General features: G+C 33.3%; 1 protein-coding gene across 1 annotated transcript in view; it reads left to right on the top strand.

The window, feature by feature from the left end:
* The first annotated feature begins 664 nt into the window (after positions 1 to 664).
* LOC142977111 (G-protein coupled receptor moody) overlaps positions 665 to 26,443 on the top strand; it is a 107,870-nt gene continuing 82,091 nt past the window's right edge. Inside the window, exon 1 of the mRNA XM_076120833.1 lies at positions 665 to 1,205. The gene's annotated coding sequence lies outside the window, so the exon portion shown is untranslated. The remainder of the gene's footprint in view (positions 1,206 to 26,443) is intronic.

Below are 26,443 nucleotides of genomic sequence, written 5' to 3'. Positions count from 1 at the left end.
TATAATCCTACTCTTTATGTAAGGATTATGTAAACAAAATGTGCGTCAACTTTATTGAGTCTATCATTCAATAGTTTTTGATTAATTTCTCTGGATTATTTCAGGGTTGATTGCCTTCGCGGTAAAATACACGAGTACGACCATATTACAATTCAATTCAAGGTCAGTTTTATTTTACTGAAAATTATATAAATGAGATGTAGAATTTTTCAGAAATAATAAAAAAGCTGTAAAGAAAAATACTGTTTTCTTTTTTGTTCTAATTTACCTAGTAAAGGAAAGTTTGTTTCACCTGTATAAACTATAATGCATTATTATGAATAAAAATAGAAATTGAATTATTCAGTAGAAATTACAACATAGAGTGCTTACTATATCTTAAATTGATTTATTCAATCGTAAAATTGCTTCGATTATTTTAATTTGTAAAAGTACAGTATAAATGACAGTTCCCTTTATGTGTAATACAATTAAATTTGTCCCAGTAATTTTACCCACGATCCCATCGGAGGGAAAACGCCAGAGAGCACTTAGCGTTCAGACCTCATCCCTCTAGAGTTGAGTGACCCCGCGCGAGGCTGCGTTTGATAAAAACGCCGAGAGGACCTACCATGTGTTTGTATTTTCAGTGTGGCTGAAGGAAAGCGTCAGTCGGCAACGAGCCGTCGTGGACGAGCGACGTGTCTGCGCGAGCTCACAAAAAGCTACGCGCCGCGTAAATAACTTCGATACATAACTCGAAAAAATCTAAGTACCATTTCCCGCTGTTACCAAAAATCATATTACATTCAATTACGATTTGTATGTTAACAAAAACTGTGAAAAGTGACTTCTCCAAAAACTTAAACTTTAACGGACTTCAAAATAATTGTGCGTATTGATAGAGACCCGTTTAAGGCGTTATTGTTTATCTTCGGACCTAATCGTAATTGAAATAAGCACTTTAAATTGTTTTGTGAATAGGACTACTCTAAATGGACCGAGTCGACTCAGTAAACGGTCGGATGTAATGAAAACAATTATGTGAGGACACGTTAATGAATGTTTTGTTGCCATAGTTTGGAAACATTCGCTCGTCGGGACGTGTATGTGATACAATTTTTAATGCTTTGACTGGTGGTTTCCTGCGACCAACGGAAGTCAACGGCACGAAGATCGAGTAAAGCTAGAAGTCAGAAATAGAAACTTGGTTCATCAACAGAACGGTAACTAACATTTGTTTTCACTGAACATGTTTGTTGTGGTTACATTCCCGTTATAATTGTTGAACAATGTTATAACCACTCTTACACGTTCAGTTATGATTGAAAACAAACTCGTATGTTCGTGGTGATTTGATATCGTTAAACCTATTTCGGAACGTGCATTCGTTATGTCAATAAGCGCAACTTACTTGAATGAAACAGAAATTGGACTGACGGGTGTTAATTAGAATTCCGACCACGACACAATCAGGAATTCAATTAGACATATTTTCTAACAAGTTTATGACATCGTCGGGTGAAGCGTCAGACGGCAGTCCGCGTTGAATATTTGGAGATAGCTGGTGAACGTGACCGGCCCGTTGTTATTTATGATAACGGGAAATAACGCTTTTGTTACTCGCGTTACAAAGCCTTCGGTTTTATTATTTGTCCTTACATAATAAATCCCTTGTCATATTTACGCAGTCCTGATGTCTCCATTTTTGTTAATATAAACCTTTTATACTGATGACATTGCCGTAAATAAATTATCGGCTTTACGAAAGCTTGTGATATAAATGTTGTGACAGGTTTATCACATCTTAAAATATGTTATTATGTATCGTGTTGTGTTATTGATCTTACATTCATTATCAATTTTATCGTAGACGGCGTGTCTTCATCTCAAACAGGAGTATATTTTTAGAGACTATTACTTTTTAAGGGAGATGCTATCGGCCGTAACATCAGTATTATGTTTGGGTTATAGGTGCTGTTGGCTTTCTATTTCTGTTCCTCCTTGTATATGCTAACAGAGATTCAGACATTAATGGAAGTCAAAGATTTTGTGTTCTTAATTAGTACTTTTGATCGTTAATTGCAATGCATTTACGTAATTGTGTGTTTTTGTTCTGTTTGTGGATTGATTAATCTTCGAATAAATATTGTTAATAGAAAAAAAAAGTAGATTGCTTGATTATGATTGGATGATTATGCCCATGTTGTTTCGGTTTATCTATTCGTTAGTCCGTGATCTCTCAATAAAATATTTTTGTTAGCGTATTAGATCTGATCCTAAGCCCTTTCCGGTTGTTAACCTTAGTAAAAAGAATCTTTGTTTTGACTATTCTTCGCATTGTAGAGAGAGATTTTTTCTGTATGCAGCAGACATGTGATCTAAAAGATATTATGATAATAAGTGTTCATTACAATAGAGATTCCATGTATATTTTCTCACGGTTTCATAATAATCTGTAGGTACGCCACAGTGAACACGTTCGGTGGTAAATTGTTTGAACAAATATAACGAGTATGTGTAGCCATCGTGTCGGTGCTCGGTGTGTATGTATAATATGTACATTTGCGGATCATGATCTATTTAATGTGTGCGTTTCTGTAAATATTGTCAGCCGGTATTTTCAAGGACAGTTTTCAGGTTGTTGCAATAAAATAGTGGCTTTTGAAAAGTGAGAATGTTTTATTATGCTGATATAATCTAGAAACGAATCTACGTTCAGATAAATTTAAATCTTATATTAAGCACCATGATTTTGGTCAACAGGAAAAAGTTTTAAATACTTCATAAGTATTTATATTATTATAAGTATTTATTGTGATTAATAAGTTAAATAATATAAAGTACCATGATTTTGGTCAACAGTGAACAAGTTTTAAATACTTCATAAGAATTAGAAAAGGAAAAACTTTTTCAATGCAAAGAAAAAACATCAAATTAAATTTTCACGGAAATCAGTGAAGGCATTTTCATTAAATAAAAATACGACACCAAAGTAATAAAGTAGGCGACAGAGTTTAGGACGTTTTAAATTTTTAAATTGGGCTCAAGATCGGGCGTGTCATTAAAGATGAAGTCTAATCTTTTACGACTTATTCGTCAACTCGGCCGCAATAAACTCGTCCGCGCGGTCGAGTTGGGAAGATTTAAATCTACCTATAATTTCATTGTGCATCTCGACCGTAGGAACATTCACTATGCGGTCGAGTCGACCCGGCAAATTTTTGTGATTTTTTTTATTCGTCATCTCGACCGAGTACAAAATGTACATTCGGGTAGAAAATGTTTAAGGCATATCATGGAAAGATTTATTTTGTTAGGCAAATTAAAATGCGTGCTGTGCTAACATAACGATCGTAGATGTTTCATTACAATCACCGTTTAGTTTTGTAAAATGTAGCATTTTTATCCTGATTAGTTAAAATAGTTTTCTCTGTCTCGCAAAATAGTTTTGTCTTTCTTTCGCAACTTTGAATTTTTTTTGGAGGAAAGAAATGAAGTAATAATCAACTGAGCTATGCCAGATTATAGTTTATATCTAAACTTCAATTATTTTGGCTTATATAATCTTATAGAGTACGCTATTGTTTCGAAAAAAAAAATATATTTTTATCTGTCCTTAATTAAAATTTTAAGTTATTAACAAAGTACCTATACCTCATAAGAAAAGCATCTGTCTAATATTTTATATACATATATATAGATTATCATTTGATAAAAATATACACAAAATTGTAATATAAAATAATAAAAAATAAACTTTATTTATTTGTTTATTTATATATTAAAATTTTTAGTATTTTATTTTTAAAAGACAAGCATTTAATTTTGAGTGCTTGCAACCCTGCGACAAGACTAAGCATTTTTATATTGATGTTGATTATGTTGATTTTTCAGAAATATACATGTTCTAATTGAATCGGATTTTTATTTTACCCATAGAAGAACAAAAATTAAATTAAAAACGAAACACTTTTGTTGATCACAGTACAATAATGCCTCATATTTTCAATGTCGGTCGAGTTGACGAATACAAGATACGAAAAAATAGCTTCATCAACTCGACCACGTGGTTCGGCCGAGATGCACAATAAAAAAATAGTTAATGTTTAAACTTCCCGACTCGACCTCGCGGACGAGTTTATTGCGGCCGAGTTGACGAATAAGTCTCTTTTACCAAGAAGTTTTCATAATCAAATATTAAATCGACCTTTTAGACAATATTTGTGACAAAATGACTTCGAAATACTGAAATTGTTATTCACAGGAACTTGTAAAACAGAACGGAGTTGAATATAATCTGAAAGTGTTGTTCTTCTGGGTTTGTAAATAATAGAGAAGCTTGACTGGCTGATTGGGATTATCGAATAATTGATAATGAAATGAAAAAAAATATGATCTAATGATTGTCAATGAAAATATCTATTTCTTGTACTTGAAGTGTAAACTAAAGATTTTATGTATGACGAATATGATAAATGAGCAACGCAAAAAAGATTGGAAACTTCATCTTTTGAGACGTTTTTTTTAATCAAAATCACACGGAGCCGGCGCTAGACGTTAGTTTATTTATGCATATTTTTCACATGAACAAAAAAGACCATTGATGATTTCAATATGTTAATATACACATGTGGTACTCAATGCAATTCATATGACTGTAGTTAATATGATTCATAAAAACATAAAAATGTATGAACAATTTGTTTACGGAAATGCATAGCGTTAAATATTACAGTCATTATGTCTGTAGCCCAAGGCCTAATACTAGACGTAATAGGTATTTTATATCAGTACAACGCTGCATGTGGATTCAATATGGTTATGAGAAAGATTACTGCCATTTATGGAGGTATTTTAATACGAATGTTAATGATAATTTCCTAATCTACCTTGGAGTTGTGTATCTGGCTATCTTTGGTCGCATATTACCTACTTACTTAACATCTTATTACAATAATATTACTGAATCTCATTGGTCCGTTTCTAGCCCATTTTAATGCTATTTTAAGTAGGAGCTAATGCTAAAATGGATATTTAGATTCAGTCAGTCTCAATTTAATCCTGTATTCTTTGCAACGACAGGATTTCTCTAAACAGGATATACTTAAACTATCATAAGTATTATTGTAAGGTCTTAAGTTGTTCAGTCAAGGCCAGAATAAAATTGAATTAGACAAAACTAGACCCGAAAAAAGCTCTCAAGAAACTCAACAAGTTCCTAACACGTTTGAGGCTTCTAACGAGCATGCCCTAGGGTTAGAAACTCAACGATTCACAGAACTAAGGTACTACTCACCTACACTACCGAAGGACATAAATACCGAGAACTCACCAAGTTATATTTAGGAGAATCTAATTTGCATGCTATGTTATTTATTTATAGGATTTAATTAAGACCGTTTAGTTCGAGAATAGATTTCGTAATTGAATTGTTGTTTGTTCAGCAGTGGTTTATGTAAAACTTTTTAGAACTTAATTGAAGTTTTTTTACTATGGCGGTTTGTACACATAATACAAAATTGCAATAGGCCTTAAAATATACGGTTTACGATACTATATTAGCTATAGTTTCGACTACTGTTGATGCAATTAGATCGCCACGTCGCGCGTCGGCAGCAAATAAGGTATTGTAAACCTTATAATTCTCATTACGTTAATTCCTTTTAGAACTGCGGTTGCAGGATAAAAGTTTAATTGAATTGTTTTGAAAAATGTGTGAATAAAAGGGTTGGGTTGAACATAAGAGTCCTTGAAACCGCAAAACGGTACGCACACACTCTCAGTTAAATGGAATAATGACATCAACGCGCTGTAAAGGGAGATGGGGTTTTCATTGAGCAATGTACCGCGGATTCACAATATACAGCGTATATATTCTTTGTTATGTGGTGTAGATATGATACTTGGGAATAACACTTTTATTTTCTGCCTTTCATAGGCTTTAGATATAAGTAGAAGTCATGCGTATCAACGGGCCTTGGGGTGGAGAGCTAGTAAAAGTTCTTTAAAATATTGTCCAACTTGCCATGTCTGTGTTAAACTCGTTTTATCAGAATATCTAAAAAAGGATCTAATTTAAAAAAAAGAAAAACTAGTGCGATAAATACGAACTCGTATTGATCGCATAAGTTTTTCTGAGATAGTACAGAGATTAATGAAAATATAATCTTTTCTACTTTATATTACGCACACGGAAGTATCATTTCTCAACATGGAGTTTACACATGTAATACAGGATAATATTTATCAAGTCAACATTGATTTGCTCACAAAGAAACCCAGCTAGTTATTTGTTAAAGCACTTAAATAAACATTACGTTAGTGTGTGCTAACGTTGTTACTTCTATATTTTCATGTTGCGGTTTTCTTTCCTTGAACGAATATTATTTCATCTACAACTATTTGGATACAGTTATTAAAAATAAATAACTGAGTTATTTCATGTAAAAAAGTTGACTTTCGCACTAAAAAACCGCTCTCAAGTCGCGGAGACTTTTACAAACATACAAACAACTTACACAATGTACCTACGACCAATCCTGAAATAACGAATTTGATTGCATAAATAATTGTCCGTGTAGGAATCAAACCCACGACCTCCCATCGCAATAGTAGTGGCGTGGCGGCCGCCCAAACCACTGCGCCACAGAGGCCGTTTATTAAATAATTATAATAAATATTGGTTAGTTTGACGGGTTTATATGAAAAACTTTACCTCGTAAAATTACATATAAAAATTATACGTCAAAATCCTTTTCTTGAGATAACTAAAATATTCTGCGATTGTCGACAGCTGTCTGGAATATCGGCAGAATATTATTCATTTTTTACTTAATTTTCACGACGGTGTAGTGTTCTTTTTTAGTAGCGTATATTTGTATAATATCATAGATAACAGCTAGGTATTACTCCAAAATGTCAATTCAAGAGTAAAAATAAATACAGCAAAGGACATTATTATTGAGACACCCTATATAAGAATGTTCAGGCTCTTATCTTATCTTAATTTTTTATATTTATTAAATAAGTTACGTATGCTTCGCTAAAGACGGCAATGGATAAACTTTGTTTATTTGCAACTAAGAAACTTTCTGTTATGAACGGAAGTTACCGGGACGCACAAATAAGTTTGTAAGACAAAGTTTAAAGTTTCAACAACCCTGTCATAGGTCGGATCTTTAAGTTTGGGTGATAAGGCCATGGTCTACCACGAGCTATAACACTATTACTAAGCTAGATAAGGATTAAGTATTTATACTGATATCGCATTCATAACTGATAATATCTGTTTTATCTTCCTAACTCATATTGACGAGGTTAGGTTGAATTTTATAGAACCAAATTTAATATTTCTTTCAGAAAAGTCTAACACAAACAGAGTCATAATTTAACCTTTTTTTTAGTAGTATTTGAAGTACCTATCCAGACATCGTCTTAATGTCTCAAGTAAGGTATTTAGTTTACAAAACATTTACATTGAATAAAGTTTTTGATTAAACACTACTCTCAAAAGAAACATAATACCATTTTTATAAATACTTTTCATATTTCGTAAAGAAAATAAACGCTTCAACTTAAATATTTTCATTTAAATAATATTCTTTATTTTGATCTGATAAAATAGTAATAAAGCTTTTAATAGCATTCTAGATTCGTTTATAAAACTAGATACATTTTTTATTTTGAACTATTCTCGTAGTTAATCTTTGAGACGAATAAATTGTACCTTTGTTATTCGAAATGGTCGCAAAATAAAGCTAATATTTTCTTTCAGGTATATTGTGTTGCCGAAATAAAGGTGTAATGTGATTGGTATTCCCTCAACACGGTCTATATTCCACACTCCTTCATTAAAACACGTCGAACAACGAAATCAACAATCTTTCGGGTCCCGAGAGCTTACGTGACCACAATATTAATAATAGCCAACACTTCTGTGTTGAGAAACCTTTGATTGATCGTTTTCCAGTTCAATCTTAGTTCCATTTCGCGGCAAAACTCGATGAGCAATATGAACATGCCCCAGATATTATTTGATTTATTGTCTCCCTCTACGTGATGAAATGGAATTTATGGGAATTGTCCCGACGTCATTGTCCCCATCGTCTGTTTTGATCCGAGCTTGTTATTGTTATTTATTTTATACTTCGTTTTAACGGCTGCTTTTGTATAAATAATTGAATTCGTCTGTATGTCGATTCTTTACTACTATCGACTACCGACAACCGGATTGTTATCAAAAAATATTGTATGACATTCAGTTCAGCGCCTCTAGCGGGCATCGTAGAAACTATTGTGGCAGTACATTTAAAATGTCAAACTCTCGATACTCGATATTCTTCCAACAGGAGAGAAGCGGGCTACTGGAATGTTAAATTATGAATATCAGTTCTCCAATACAAACACTATCGATATATTCAGTTCCAGATTTCCCATATGTCAGAAAAGGAATAGAAATAAAGTGGAAGGAAAAATATGCAACTCTAGAGCGTCGATTTCAATTTGTTCGGATAAACTCCCACAGCTGAACGTATCAGCAATGGCGGATCCGGATAAAACTGAAGCATTTTCGCTAACCCTTGCGATAGAACGTAGTAAGAGTGACGTAAACTTATCCGACGTCGCCGTTTATCGTCAACAGTTTTGACAAAATCTTTTAAAATAAAACCTTACACAAATCCTCGTAAAATGTTCTTGTTTATACAAGATGGCTCCTAAAATATTAGTGTAAACTTACTTTGTTTTGTCTTACAAGCTTTGTTATAAGGTAAAATATTTTGATAACAAAATATTTTGGCACCAGAGCTTACGTAATATTCTAAACATAATGAGTTTTCTCAACTTGCGAAAAGACAAAGGTCGTCAACGTCTTTAGTTTATGTTACTGACGTACGTAATACTCGTTCACGCTAACGTTAATAGCACGGATGATATTTTTTATCATGTTCCAGTATTTTTTAAAGAATAAAGTAGTCTGTTTAATGATTTCTTTACAAATGACGAACCAACAAACAGTTTTAACAGTAATGCATAATGGTATATTATCAAAATAAAACTAATTTAATCAAACAAAATAAGTCTTTCCAACTAACTTCCTAACTAACTAGTCAGAAAACAGCGCCCGTTAAATTAGCAGTTCACAAAACTGAATGCAGCTATTTAACTCAGCGAAACACTCGTTAAAGAGTCTGTGTAACTTACACAACTATTGAAACAGGTGAGTTAACCGTCTAAAGTTTACTCCTTAAACTACTACTAACTAGCTGTCTTATAGCAGTTTGACAATTTTGTTTTCGGTCGCAAAATCTCTTTTTTGGTATTTGTAGATAGCTCTGTACCGCGATTCTCTACGATCAGTAGGTACTATCTAGTACCGAGAGTTTGACATTTATCTTGTACTGCTAAACTAGTTCCGACTACGCCCGCTTGGGGCGCTAATTGGATTTTCATATAAAATTTCTCAATAATTGTCAATAGTCGATAGTTGTACAGAATCCCCCGATTAGGATCGAGGTTTAATTTATTTACTGTATCCAGCCAATTAACCACTATTTCAGCCTATTTTAATATACAAAAAAATTTAGTTAACCATTCATACTTCTTCAGTTTTTAAACGTAATTTATTGGTATGCTAAATCTTCACCAACTAATTATTGCTTTGTTTAAGGTGTTTAGTATTAACGGTGTGATTTCCAAATGCAATTTGTTACTTAACATTACTGATGAGTCAAAACGATTTATTTCCTCCTAATGAAGGATTCCGTTGTGATTGGCTTGCAAATTGGCAACCGCGCCCACTCTTTTGATATAATGCTGTAATCCGTTCCCAGAATAGGTTATTATTATTGGACGACTTTATTATGAGGAATGTGGGATAATTTATATTGATGGGATAAAACATTAATTAATTTTATTATTGCTCCTACAAATTGCTTTGTAGAAATTCTGATAGCTTTAAAATTTGACTGCTTACAGACTATGATATATGAGATGATATATGAGAGCAAACCATCGCAGATTTTTATATGTTATTATTTTTTTATAATATTGACGCCATTTTAATAAAACGGGTACCGTAAAATAATTCAGCGGTAAAGTCTGGAGCCATCAGGCTACATACCTTGAGGTCTACTTAAATTAAACCAGAGCAATCTCGTTCTGTGTTGCCCGACTGAATACCGTACATAGGAATTTCAGATTTTGTATACCTACCTACTCTACTGAACCGCCTTAGATCATTATTATAATTTCGTTTGAAATTCAGTAAGTAATAAAAATAATTTTGAACGAGTGACGGTCATGATCCGTTCATTTTGCGTTTGAAGTTATGACAAATTAAATCCTAAACATTTTCTTTAGTAATACGAATTTATGAGAAATTAGAATTCTAACATCTGTTTGAGGTTGTAAATAAACTAGACTTTTGTGTAATGAAACACGATACTTAATTTTATTATAACATACCTATCATAACTTTTAAACTCTCGCGTTGCATGTTTAATGTATAATAGAATACGGGAATTAACGCGAACACGCATTTTACCTTAAAATGCCTAACGTTTCGGCGCAGGTTGCACTCGCCGTGGCAGTCTGCCTGGGACCACGGCGAGTGCAACCTGCGCCGAAACGTTAGGCATTTTAAGGTAAAATGCGTGTTCGGTATAAAATCTAATTGGATAAAAATATGCAAAATCAGAAAGGTCAAAAGTCAAACTAAACTGTCAATACAGAGTTAGATTTAAGACGTAAATAAAACTAGAGTACATTGGCATCATGCCACAATGTGTCTACGCATATAAAACTGTTTTTTCTATTTTTCATGACAAACTTAACAACATTCAGCCAGCGATAATCTAACAACTTTTTATCACCAAATGTCATTTTCCAATCAAGTAATGAAATGTCAAATCTATAGGTTTACTCTCTTTGGCGCAACTTTTCGAATTTGGAATTTTATTGGCGATAACCAATAGGTTTCGTTTTCGACGATGTTGACGTCGGAATTCCGAATGAGAGATAAATTGGAATCGTATAAGTTGCAAAGTTCCGAGTTTGCATCGCTTGCGGGCGAAGCGTCGTCTGATTGGTGACAAACTATTTAGTTGGAGTTTATACACGCATTTATATGTCGAAATAAATCTATCATTGCTTTGTAGATTTGAGTAATATAAAAATTACGTTCAATATTTTATGCCAGATACAAATAACTATGATAAAACATTTTCTAAAATGTACATTGTAATATAGTAAAGACTTAATTTTATATAATTTTATAGTTCAAAATAATTACTTATTATTAAACAAGTATAAACTTTCCAACATCGGTCGAGAAAAATTAAAAACAAAAGAACCTAATCACTTATCTGTTTTCGTAACTTCCCAAAAGATAATCGCTATCAAAAATTACTTTGCAAACTCGGGTTCTTATAAAATAAATTAAAAATATTCCTAAGCTATTCTCTAGTGAATTATGTGCTCGCTAACATTCCCAGAATTGATTACTGAAGTTAATAATTTTAGGACATAAATAGGTAACGAGCGTATTTTCGAATGCACGTCAATATTTATTTCACGACATAATACAAGCTTGCAGTTTATGTTAGTAACCAAGTTATCTAGTAATCCTTAAAAGGTATACTCATTTTGTTATAAATAGAAAGTACCTATTAAGAATAGAGGTAATAGGCAGTCGCTCCATGTAAAACACTGGTATTCAGCTGCATCCAGTGAGACTAGAAGCCGACTCCAACATAGATTGAAAGAAAGGCTAAGCCATCATTACCTATTAAGAATAGACTTATTTTTCAAGTGCTACCATCAGCTTTACTTCTATCACAAATGTCCAAACCGCATCTGTAGATGTCCTTATTCTTCAAAAGAGTATTCTAATACGTACATTATCGATTAACAGTGGTAACTGGCGATCCCTAATCGCAAAGTTTTATTACTCGTAAAGTATTAACGAATTCAGATCACATAGCGACCGAAGAATACTGCCCCAGTTTCCATCAATTATGTTACATAGAACGGACAAACTTCCATAATTATGTTATACGAACGTTATGTATAAATTGAGCAACAATATGCTACGTTTATTTTTGGCCTCGTTGATGAATAAATATTAGCTTGTTTTAGAATGTCAGTTCTTCCTTCTGGACTTCTTTTCCATTGATATTTTGCAAAAGTTGTCTTCACTTCAAATTACATATATTTCAAAACAGTTTAGAAACAAAATTTACTTGTGAAAAGATACTGCAAGAACCATATAGTTTGGTCTTCAATGCTAATTATGCCCTATTGGTTTTTCGTATCAAAACCATTCAGATGACATTTTGGCAAAGTGAAAAATTTATTTTTGTCCACATTTTCCAAAAAATCTTGCACGAGCAAAATCACATATTAATTATTGCTTTCTAAGCTGTACTACCAAAAATCACTATACTACGCAAATTCCCTTAGTATTAGTTTCTAGACTTAATATGTTCTTACTCAAAATTGTCATCTACTACAACGTAGTTTAATTTGGTACCACTAGTACTTCCATATCTAAGGGGAATACCGACACGATACTCACTCGTCGTATTGGCATAGTGCCAGAGCAATTAGTGCCAAATTCGACGTTTAGTGCCACGTTATCACTGTCACGTAACGCGATGAAATGTTCATATCTCATCATTATTATACCTGCTGTTATATCATATAACACTTATGTGTCGTATGATTTCTGTTTACTAGATTTTGCCTGTGACTCTACCATGTGGTTAGCTTTTGTTATAAAATGTTGTCTATGTTTGATACAGATTTGATCCAGCTATCGCTTTGCTAGATATCTTGAAAAACGTTTCAGTAATTTTATTATTTGTATGTCAGTTTATATTTCATTATTTTTATTTTACATTGACATCATATCGAAATGACGCAGTGGTTTATGTAATTTAAGCAACTCTAATATTATTACAGTAACAAACTTACAAATTACGTGTATATTAGTAATGTAGTCAATGAGTATTACATTTTAATTTCGGGTCCCGGACTATTATTAAAGCATTTATAAAAAAAATCGTATCGTTTCTACCTAATGTTTTATTCACATACTCGCGTGAAAAATGTCCAATTTACTCTCGCAAAATAAATTGTTAGTTTTCGCGAAATGACCTAAATATATTTTTCGTTGTCACTACAACAGTTTTTTGCCAGTTTCTCCATCACTTCTTATTAGTTCGTGAAAAGTTTAAATAGGCGAGTGACCGGCACCATTTTAGTTCTTAGAACTTCTTTCAGGGTCTTGTTAACTATTTAAAGTATTTTTGAACAACATGTGCGCAGTAGCATACATAATTTTGAATTTATAAGATTCGTGATTTATCAGTTTCATGTTATAAAATGACTTCGTAATAAATGGTCAATGGATTTATACTACATGTTAATATTAATAGTCAAAGGAAAAAACTTACAGTTCATATAAAAAAGTAAGTAGTACCGTCTTATTAAAAAAATAGATTTCATACATCGCTGAGTTTCATATAACTAAAAAATCTCAAAAATACGTCACTACTATTCAACACATAAATAAATAAAGGCTTTATAAACTACTACATCACGAATATTTTCCCTGAAAGATTCCGATGTCCTATTACGCAAACGGTAGTTCACGGTCGGAGCGTTCAAATAATGAGATGTCGTACGAACGCGTCTTTTGTACCCCACACTAAGTACCGGTATAACATTTCAACTAGAAATACGTACTCATAAACTTGGTATTTCGCCGTAAAGACAATAGTTACTATAAATGTATTTGATAACAGAAATAACTACGTAATAAGCTTTGTTAATTGCAAGATACAATTCACGATTCGTATCTATGAATAGATTGTTCGAGAACTAGTATTAGATATTATTGTGGTGATAGGAATAGAATTTAATAGTGATAATATAAAATTATTATTTAATGTATTAGTTTAATGTATAGTTTTAATTATTATTGTTAAAGCATTTCTTAAGTAGTGATAATTAAATATTTCATAAAGGGGTGGTAAAGCTGTTTAATAGTTTTAAAAGTAAAACGCTTACCCACAGCTTATATTTTCATTTTCCTCAGATAATGTTCCGTCACAGAATGTCCGAAAAACCGACACGTGTTCGCTTCTGTTTCTCACATGGTTTGGCAGGAAATTAAATTTCAAACTACACAAACAATGAAAAAACGAAGCGATCCCAATGTTCGCTTTGAAAATTTTCCAATTAGTAGACGATTAAAGTCCATTTACGTAAGTGCACCTTGTAATACTCTCCATTTTCATTAATGAAGGTCGAATATACCTTTTCAATACCCAAATTGACTAATTTTAACCGTAAAAAGCAGTCATGCATGTAATTTTATTAGCCTCATATATCAAAGGCTACAAAAAATAATTTTATACTTCAACATGCCTTTATAGATTATAATAGACCTCTCTTAAGTATTACTTTGTGTGATTAACGCGTTTAATAGATAATTATAATAATTAGCTCGACGTTTTTGTGGAGAGCTTGCTTAAAATTGGGTCAAGAACAAGGAAGCAAAGGTTTTTGTGCTAAAACTTTGTGTAAAAGTTATAAAAGTATTTAAAACTCGAGTAAAATTTCAAGACTTTTAATCCCGTAGAATACATTGTTTTAAAGAAAAAATGGTACGAATGTATTCCTTTTATTTATACACTCAGTAATTCTACATCGTTACACATCGAACACTCCAAAACAAATATACAAAATCTCCAATTACAAAGAGCTATTATCACAATATTTCAACTGTCCTATATACGAGTGAGTGATGTTCACATTCATATGTTTTTGTTTAGAAGTAAACAACTTCCCTGTTCTCCTGTGTATTGCGCCATTAGCTACCTACACAAGACACTTGTTTTTGCCACCCGAATCAATAATCGTTACACCACCGGGCTTTTTCCCATAGGAAAGATTATGCAAACAACTTTGCTTTCCCATGTTTTTCTTTATACCTTCAAGGTTGAAAATAAGTTCCATGATTGTTCACATTTTGTATTGTATTCGCATTTTATAACGATGATTGTGAAACGGGTTTTGTAATTCAAATTCGGATTTTTCGTTAATAGGTCACCATTTAACGAAAAGTAACAAAACCGCAACTAAAATAAATTGAAATAAAGCGTTCCTCTTTAATAAAGACACTAGTATTATTAACCTCTCAAGCGCCCGGCCACCGTGTCACGGTTGAATGTGCTACCCCCGTCAAGCGCCCCGCCACCGTGGTACGGCAAAACGATCTTACATTTAAAAAACGTAAAAACGAAATGCTAAAACTATGTTTATCCCTTTTAAACATATTTGATATTGAAGCTGATGAAACGAGACGACGATCTAATGCACACACTTGAATAAGTGGTTGATATAGGCCAGAGAGCACCTTAAACAACATCTGACCTAACGACATGTTCCTTTATGACCAATATTGTAAATACTTTTTTTAACTAATTTTAAAGATTTGAGTATATTTTACAGTTGGATTTTAATGTCATTATTCATTAACTACACGATAAGACCTTCCGTCATATTATTTTTTATGCCTAAAAATATTTTTTAGACTTTCTTCAAACACATGCCTAAAGCACACAATATTCAGATTAAACCGACTATTGTACCACCACTATCAAATATTATTTGTGGTTTATTGTTTTAATCTATAGCAAATTTTATGTAGATTTCAAATATATAAGATATGACTAGGGTGTTAGTATCAAAATATGACGGAATCGGCGCTTAAACGCCAACCGCCAATTCAATTTCGAGCGCCATTTTTGGCCCGGACGCTTAACGGTATATTTCAATTTTGACGTTGGGCGCTCGAGAGGTTATATAAGATTTATTATTTGTAAAATCGGCTGCCTATAAAGTGCCCCAATTATAAAAAAGTATTCTATTTCTATTCTCACTAATGGAAATAAACGTCTTCCCAAAAGCAATACAGCGAGAACACTAATCGTATCATCAGTAACCATCATCGAAATTAAATTGCTTTCATCCATCCACTCGTTTATCTTCAACTTAATATAAAAACATCATCCTCAATAATTTCTCACAGCACTCCAAAGATCGGAAGTCTATGGGGGATCTTTAAAAATAAAGCTATGTGGTTTAGCCGTTTATCATAAAACGGGCTAAGTTATAGCCGAGCCACAAATAGCCGGTTAGAATAGACCGCGTCCGCTGCAGGGTTAAGTGCTTACGCGTATTTATGTTGCCTTAATAAACTTACGTACATTTTCTGTTTTAATTATGTTTACAGAATATTATAGATATTATTTTATGTGAGTGTTTAAAATGTTTTATTTAGTTTTCATAATAAACCGGCAGTGTACGAGACAGTATGTATATAAAATGATCGTATATGTATTTGTTCATAATGTTTGTATAAAACGTATTATTTTGTGTGCATCTAAACGTATAACTTAATTATCTAACATTAACTTTAGAGTTCATATATGTATTAATTAAGTAGTATTTGAAAAGTATAATATAATAAAGTTACGACTGTATCCTAAAACCGCAAATTAAATAATAATTTCGAAGTAATTTCAGGTGCAAAACAATAATTGCTAAAGTACAGTCATAAAAACATTTTCTCGAGTCAGAAACACTTACGAGAATGTTACGACAAGTAGCCACAAATAAATCTATTTTGAAGACAGACTGCCTGTTTTAGTACTTGTAACTCGTGTGTTTAAATTATATGGCTACATTTATTTTAAACCTCAATTCGTCTTGAAGATGGAAGGAACAACATGTGACGATATCTTAACTATATTATAATATTGTATTAAAGTTACAAAACTGGACCGTAATTTTGACCAAATCTTAAGTAAGTTAAGTTAAAGTTTTAAGTAAGTAAATTTTACGTAAGTAAAGTAAGTTTACGTCAGTTTTAAATAAAAAATGACACTCTTTAAAGTGTTTTTACTCGATTGATTCGTTTACGTACTAGTAAATGAATATTTTTATTTACATTGCCAATTTTTAATAGGTTACACTGGAAAATAAAAATAACCATCAGCGAACCTATTGTTTTGTTACCAACTAAAGCGAATAAAAGTTGACAAAATAATGACTTCAACTTAACAAACATAGGTATTTTGTCAAATGCTTTGACATTTTTGTTTCTGTGTTTGCCCAATTACACTAATACGCAGCACATTTCCTTAGAACACAAACAAAGACACCAAGCGTAGGTATTGCACAATATTTCATAAACGGGCCAGGAACTTTTTCCTACGACAGTATCAAAACTGAATAGGCAAAACTTACTAACGAGCACTTTGATTGAAATTGAGTAACGTTTAATCATTTGAGAGAAAAAACCTTCTAGGTTCTTAACTTTATTCAATTAGCGTTGTAAATACAGATTTCTTTGACAGCTACTATGTATATAATATTCCTTCTTGTTTGTTTTTCTTACTTTTTTACAAAAATAAAAAGCTGAAAACTGCTTCAGTTTTTATAACTTAGAATAAACACTTAACATTTGGATTTCTAAAACAACTACGATTTTTATAGAAATAGAATATTATAATAGTATTTTTATAACATACCTACCGGTCGTAGTTTAATAATGTTATTCTCATACAATAGGGGCGAGCCTATTGCCAATTACCGGTGACAATAATAAACTCTGGGCTATTATTGAGAAATATAAAATATAAATATAAAAAACCAACCGACCCAGGAATCGAACCTGAGACCTCATAATCGGCAGTCGGATGCTCTACCGCCTACCACAGGCCCCCGGTTTCTGATTTCATTTAACGGTAGTTTATCTATTCAATAGCGTTTTTTTTGTATGAGTTTTAACGGTATTGAATAGATAAACTGCCGCTAAATGTACCTCAGAAACCGGGGGAGAGTAAATCACTCACTCGCATTATCAGTGAATTTGATATAAAAAGAGTATAAAAAAATTCAAGCACAAAAAGTGTGTCTACAAATTTGTATTCGTACAATATGGCATGCACGAGGTGTAAATGTTTACGGGAACAGGAAGTGCTTCCTGCAAGGAAAGGTGTTAAACTGACCGCAACTCGTTTGATGTGAAATTTCGTATTCACGGTTATTTTGAGAACGATACCAGTGGGAACTTCACCTGGGAGATACAATTGATATTTGCAATGATGTAATGCATTGTTTAATGGACTTACTATGTAGATGCCATACAGTACCTCGATTCTGTACAACTATCGAGTACCGACAACCGGCTAGCTATCGAAATTTTGACATTTAGAATGTACTGCCAAAATGTTTCCTACGACACCCGCCAGAGGCGCTGATCAGATTTTCATACAAAATTTCTCGATGACAGTTCGGTTGTCGGTAGTCGATAGTAGTAGAGAATCGAGGCACTGGTGATATATTATTATTACTCTGTGGGAGTCATAGACGTAGTACCTATCTTATGTAATTCTACAAACAAATTTAGTAAAGAAAAGGATATCCTTTAACGTAATGGTTTGAAACTAGAGCTTTCTCATGTAGAAAACGGGCAAGTATTTTGGATTTGACCGAAACTATCTAAATAAGGCCGATAAGTACTCAAATCCCTTCTTTATCAGTAAAAGATTCAGTGTTTTTATAAGACGTTTTAAATTTTTAACATCATTACAATATAATTTTTCAATAAGTAAGGTATAGGCTAGTATCTTAAATGCAGTAGATTTATCAAGTATATATCCTTTAGCTTTGTCGCTAAATACTTATTACAATTATCATTTGTTATTTATAAGTATCTTTACCTCAGGACTATTAGTTTTTCCAGTAGAACACAACAGAGACTAATAGTTACAATCTGCTACAAAGTTAAACGCGGACGTCGGATAGGTTTGAACCACAATTAATGAGCGGCCATATTTAACTGTTAACGCTCGGCTTAGAGTATTGGAGAAATCTCTATATAGAATAATAGCTAGGTATGTTATGTATTACATTACAAATAACGTTTTGGCCGGAACGTCAGGAAATTAACATTAGAACTTTAAAATTTCCATAGTTGTACTTAAGGCAACCGTAGCTATTTGTGCTAACCGGTTGGTAAACGATCAGTGGGTTAGTCTTAGCGAGGACATGGTATAGATGGGTGGCCGCATTATCGTGGTTCAGTAGAGATTAAAAGCAGTCAAGTCAGGTCAAAGACCTTCAGGTGACTTGAACAATTTTGACACCAGGTTGACTACTAACCATACTTACAATGACATGCAGGAATATTAACCGTTATTGTATAACAATAGTTAAAAATAAATGTATTTTGTAGGCCGTTATTGGAAAATTCATAAATAGTATAATGACGCTAAAGCTAATTTATTCTGTCAAGTAAAACAATCATTTAAGTAGGATAATAATGTCACTTAAAATAATTTAGTAACTAATAAATATATTGTTTTAGATTTGAACTACGAGATACATTTTGGTCACAAAAAGAGAGCCTGAGTTACGCGAGGTTAAAGTTCAACAACAGACAAAATATTCTTCTTTTTTATACAGTCTTAAATAAACTATTATTTATGGGAAGATTTATAGGCAATAACATGCATGGTTTACGCTTGTAATGTTCGCTGAATCGCGTGTCCTAGAAAAAATATCTCATCTACTTAAAGCCTTAGGATGAGATGACAGCCTGAAATAGCGCCAAAGTCTGTATTAAATTCTTTCGGAGGACAACGGCAATGGCATACTTGTCTATCCTATCTATACTAATATTATAAAGCTGAAGAGTTTGTTTGTTTGATTGTTCGTTTGTTTGAACGCGCTTATCTCAGGAACTACTGGTTAGATTTGAAAAATTATTTCAGTGTTAAATAGTCCATTTATCGAGGAAGGCTATGGGCTATATATCATCACGCTACGACTAATAGGAGCAGAGTAGCAATAAAAAATGTTATGAAAACGGGGAAAATTATGACCCATTCTCTCTTATATGACGCAAGCGAAGTTGCGCGGGTCAGCTAGTCTAGTACTAAAGCAGCTATCAAGTGGTAACCCAAATATATTGTTGAAAGAACTTCGATCAAGTGTCTAATGTTAAAAATCAAATCATTTATGAATTTAGGAAAAATAAAATACTTTTCTTTTTTTGTGATTGTCATTGCAATAACTGAATCTAGCGGAGGGGTTAGAGCCTTGTGAAAGAGTAAGAGCTTAGAGCACGTAAAGTACTCGATACCACCTCAATATTACAATACCGGTGTAATAAAACGCGTTGTAGATCTTAGTACAGTGTCATCTATACGCAATCAATGAATTAAAACCCGAAGCCTATGTATTAAATCAAATCAAGTTAAAATAATACATACAAAATGGTACAAATAGTAACAGTAATTTGCTAGAAAATAAAAAAGTTACTTACCTGATAAACAAAGTAATAACATAGTTACTTACCTTAAGTTTACTTGCTTCAACATTTTAGCTTGATATACGCCAACAGCTGTAAAAAAAAGTTTGATGTAAAGACGAGATAAACAACTCAATCTCATTACGAATATTGTCAAGAATTAAAGAAACAAACTTACTACATAAAGTATGGAATATAAGTATAAAGACTGTGCATAAAGATTTTTATTCGACATAAGTTTAACTATTTCGTAGGTAACAGCATTTGTTTTTTGGGTACAGTTTAAAGCACAAATACGAATTTATCTACATACTTTTAAAACTATTTATTTCCATCCATAAAATCAAATTTCATCATCATCGCCCTGTATACGTCTGCTGCTGGACACAGATAAAATTGAATTAAACAAAACAAGAACTCCAGCAAATACTATAAAAAAAGTTATATAATTTAGTCGATTGTTACAATGATTTCAAATATTTATTTGTGCTCATAAATGTACAAGGAACGCAAAAATTGTGTCCAATGTTTGCTCCAATTGTGGCAGACATAAAACTATGATAAATGTTGGATATAATATTTTTTATTAACATAAGTATGTTCATGTAAATGCGGCCAATGACTCTTTGTTTTCTTCTAATTATGTAATACCATTATATAGCCCACACACATTCGGTTCGGCATTAATCTGCCTAACTGGGCGGCAAAACCGAATATGTGTATTAGACGAACCCGATTGGCACAAGCCGAACATGTGATTCGAGTTGGTATTGTTATTCGATAAATATTGCCAAACCGAACGTAGCGAACCGAATATGAGCGTAGCAAGCCTTAAATATGGCTATGTACATTTGTGTCCTGTATTCCGTCGAACTAAGTACCTTAGAAGTGTCTATATAGTGCCTCAGAAGTCCTTATTTCAATAAAGGAAGAAACATAAAAGCTGTTCCTTTCGACGTTTATTTGTTCACCTCGTTCCTTTCTTACACTTTTATGAACTTTACCCGTGCCTTATTTATTTGCATTCTAGTCTTTTTGTGCCTTTGAAATACCGTTTTCTATCAAAGTGCGATACTATCGTTATTTTTCATAAAGAACATTCACCGAGCTACCTGCGTATCAAAGAAACTAATTTGAAAACGGCTTATGACCCTGCCTAGAATTCGGATTGTCTACGAGCGCAGCAGCGGTTACTAATAATTTGCGATTTGTTTCATGTCACACAAACTCTATAATCCATCACCTAAGTATAGAACCGTGCATCAAAGTTGGCAGCGGTTGGAGGTATTTAAAATATAGAGTAACCAGCGGGCTTATGCAGCTGTCGGTGGCCTTTTTATACAACTAAAATAAAGATATTGGATAACCAGAATTATTAATTATCATCTAGATAAATTGTGTATACCGAGGCTCTTTGATAAAGGGCCGAATGATAATAATTCTAGTACGATTAGTATAAAACGCCAGCAGCATTGAAAAACTTTTCGAATAAGTAACATAATATAGACACTACTAACTCATCAAACGTTATAGTTGTTTACGTTATATTTTATTGCGTACAATTATTTCGCTGACACGAACTAATATAGGCTGTATTGACACTAATGCATCACGCCATTTGTAACACAACACTTATGAACTGACAAGTTCACGACCTACTATTTACTCATACAATAACAAAATACAAAACAGCTAAGTCAGCGGCCATTTTATAAACCCGAGGACACAATACTCTAACAACGTATTAAAGAATATAGTATGCAATTATTGCGGCTGGCAGAGGTATACTCGTGGCTTAGTTAACAACAGCCGCGCGAATCGATCTCTGAGGTTAAGCCATGCTTGCCGAGGTTGATTTGTGGATGGGTGACCATCTTATACATATCGAGTTCCTCCGTGTTTCGGAAGGCACGTTAAATTGTGGGTCCCGGCTGTCATTTTCGAAGATCTTTGACAGTCGTTAACAGTAGTCAGAAGCTTGAAAGTCTGACAACCAGTCTTACCGAAGGGTATCGTGTTATCCCGGGTAACCGGGTTGCGGAGGTCAGATAGGCAGTCGCTCCATGTAAAACACTGATATTCAGCTGCATCCGGTGAGACTGGAAGCCGACTCCAACATAGTTTGGAAGAAAGGCTAAGCTGATATATAGAGGTATACAAAATTCAGACTTTAGAACATCAGCAACTCGCTTATGCAGCTGACGGTGGCCTGATTGATATAGCTGTTTTATTTTGGAAACACGCAGTATTTGCAATTATCATCTGGCTAAAATGTGCGTGCCGAGGCTCTCTACTAGTTGAAAGACTAAAGCGACTCGTGACAGCGATAATGCATTGAAAAAATAAAAAATGATTAAATATGCCGCTCAAGTTCATATTATTTTTTATCATGCTAGCTAATATAGTCGGAGTTCGTTTCAAATGCTCTTATCAAATTATTCTATTGCAACACAAACTTTACCTTTGTACGGAACTGTAACCAAAAATCGCAGTGTATTCAATTTCATGGTTGTCCAACTTACAAAAGGCTTGATTTTGCTGTGAATCAAAGGCCGCTTTCTACTCGTGTAGAACCTTGTTACTGTATCTCTTCGGTTTCTGTTTCAGCTGGCTATCGTACAGATTGAGCTGTAGCACTATTATCTACTGAACACTATCATATTGCCCACATGCCTACACGCCAGTTAACCAGGCCAGTATTTTATACAACACTAGCTGGCCCGCGCAGCTCCGCTTACGCTTTCTTGTTTTTATTTAATACCGCGAATTTACTAATTTATTCACCTTTTACACCTCCTCTGGACTTACACAAATAATTCAAGACCAAAATTAGCCAAATGGGTCCAGCTAGTTTCAGCGAAACTAACGAACAGCAATTCGTTTTTATATATACAGATTTTTAGAAAGTTATTCAGTAGTGGTAGAAAATCTCTCTGGCTATTGTACATTTTAAACTAGTAGTTTCAGTAGGCTACCGTATATTGCCGCTACTGTGCATCAGTGTATACTAAGCTTAATACAAAACACATCGTAAAAGGAACGTCGTCGCGAGTGACAAAGACATTATCGTAAAACAATATTGTAGTTGCGCGGTCTGTCCTTCTGGTTTTACCATCAACATTACTTTGTTAATGATAAATAACCAAGACTTTATTTATCTTATTATATGAAAATGTGGTGACTATCTTCTTAAGAAGTCAAATAAGATCTTTAAGGTCATTTCTATAACTACTATTTAGTTATTTGTTTTCTTATTCTCATGTACTTGTGTTTTCTTTCATAACTGTGTATCTATACTTAATATTATACTTAATATTATAAAGCTGAAGAGTTTGTTTGTTTGTTTGATTGTATGTTTGTTTGTTTGTTTGTTCGAACGTGCTATTCTCAGGAACTACTGGTCCAATTTGAAAAAATCTTTCAGTGTTAGATAGTCCATTTATCGAGGAAGGTTATAGGTTATATATCATCACGCTACTACCAATAGGAACAGAGTACCAGTAAAAAATGTTACAAAAACGGGGAAATTTTTACCCATTCTCTCTTATGTGACGCAAGCGAAGTTGCGCGGGTCAGCTAGTTATTACATAAAACAGTCTAAACTCTAGTATAACAATATATACAACAACTTTAAGGCAGTAGAGTTCTAGCTAAAAGATACTAAAAAATACTTCTAGGAAAGTCAGTCAAAAAGACACGGGTTCTACAATCACTAATTTAAAAAGCTTTAGTCTGAAACAGTGATTCCAGTTCTCTCATTACACAGTACTAAGTCGCATTTTATTCTTAAATCGTTAGCGGACACCGAGGAAAAATGCCACTATATATAAATATGCCACTTTTCAAAGTTTTCATTTATCTGTAAAAACCCGTGAAATGCTTTACATATGCGTGGTGAGGCTTTCGTGGTGTAAAAAAGTAGGTCCAAAACTGTAGCTTGTTTTATAAACAGTTTAGTATAAAGGAAAAGATTGTTTCGTTCTGCACGAAGTAAAGTCGTTATAAAACTATGACTAATTAGTTTGGTGCTTCAAATAAGTAGACATTTCAAAACAATGGTATCGACCGGTACAAAGCCAAAAATAAACAAAATAAAAAGAACAATGACAATTAGATATTCCGAATTTCTTTTGCGAATTCAAGGAGTGTGATACCAAGATTCACACCAAACGATCCTTCTTAGATCAGCAATCCCGTGATCAGCGATCCAGAATTGTGGATCAAGGATCGTAGATAACTGGCGCTTCAACTTCGAACCATGTCTACCAAAAAAACTATAGTTTCTCAATGATGAACTTACTTACTAAGCCTTCCGAGAACAAAACGTAGCAAAAGAAAATTGTAAAACAAATTACTTGGCAAGCGGTAACAAAAGGTGTACGAAATACATACAAGCCTTTACGCGGTAACAGTATAAAAACTCGATTTGGAAGGCGTAATGAATACTGCGGAGGAAACGCTCAGTCGAATCAGTATTCATGATAAGGGGAGGTAATAAAAGGCTGCTAGTCATCGTATAGCGACTTTATTGAGACATAAGGGGGCGTTTATACTGCAGTTGCGTGGCTATGAAGCTATTAATGTGGGATATGGGTTCGAGTATAGTTGGCTTGAAGCTTGCTATTAGCTATTAAAAGCCGTCTTAGTTATCTATTTAGTACATAAGACATTGCAGAGTTGATGGAATAACATTCTTGTTAGTACATTACGAGCTTAGAAGCTTAGATAATATATTTTACATAACGAAATGTTTTAGTGTTACAATTAAGCAAATTAAAAAAAATTATGGATCTAAAATTTTAGTACAAGACTTCTCAAATCAAAGTCGAGAGATGGGTTTTACGCACTCTCTCGTTATTTAAATTCCACACTAGTAGCACGCCCCGGCTCCGCCCGGATTACACTGGGTTTGCTTTAGAAAATTATACACTAAAACCTTTCTAGATAATTACGCGATAGAAAAACGCGGCTAGGGGACTTTGTTTTATAGCAATTCTCCTTAATTCAATATTATAAATGCGAAAGTAACTCTGTATGTCTGTTACTCAATCACGCCTAAACTACCGAACCAATTTGGATGAAATTTGGTACGGAAATATTTTGATACCTGAGAAAGAACAAAAGGCTACTTTTTACCTCGGGAAAATGACGCATTCTCATGGGAAAATTCCGGTGGCGGAAAATATATGAAGTTATATTAATATAATTTTCTAACCTCGCTACTATTGTGTTCGTGCCTTAAATCCGTTGTTCCTATTTATCTGAACTCGTAAAGTTCATCCTTATTAAAATTTAAAGGCTCTAAAGCTCATTGTAATACAATACTGCAACGGCAAAGTAAATAAAGTTTGTTGACATTGTGAAAGGGGTTTGAGTTCCGTACACATTTACTGGATGGTACAATGATAATTGCTTTCATAAATATTACTTTATGGCCTTTTGTTATAAAGCGCTTTACTTTGTAAGTATCAAGTAGTTTATGGGCTAGATCAATACATTCATAATAATATACAAGATATGTAATAAATGCAAAATTCTGTGTGTCTGTCTGCCTGTTACGCCACCTCTACAAAACCACTGAACCCATTTTCATGAAATTAAGCATGGAGATAAGTAAGACCGGATCAAACACACGCTATCTTTCATGTTTATCAAGATAATAACACATCACACAAGACTACTTTCACATGAAAATTCTACACAAGCGATTCAACCGTCAAAATGTTGTATTATTATAATTGGAATAATATTACACTACTATACCGTTGTCATAGCAACGGGGCACCTCGTGGAGAAATTACGAAACTTGCCGATGATTTTCAATAGACGCCCTCTTCCGGACCGGTGGTCTTACTAGAGTTCGGTTGTAAAATTCTGCGGTGATTAAAGTAATGTTATATTACAAATAACACTTTTGTTTAAAAGGTCGTAAGTTGTTTTATGTTGTTTTGATCTTACGCCCTTTGTTTACTGGAAGCGTAAGTAAGTAGTTTGAACATTACGTATTTTAAATTGCTAAACTGTAATTTGTATATGAGTGCATATTAATATTGTACATACCTACTTAGTCAAGCT

This window comes from Anticarsia gemmatalis, chromosome 12, assembly GCF_050436995.1.
Source record: "Anticarsia gemmatalis isolate Benzon Research Colony breed Stoneville strain chromosome 12, ilAntGemm2 primary, whole genome shotgun sequence".
Lineage (NCBI taxonomy): Eukaryota > Metazoa > Arthropoda > Insecta > Lepidoptera > Erebidae > Anticarsia > Anticarsia gemmatalis.
Note: the sequence above shows the minus strand (reverse complement) of the source record. Positions and strands in the feature narration are given on the sequence as shown.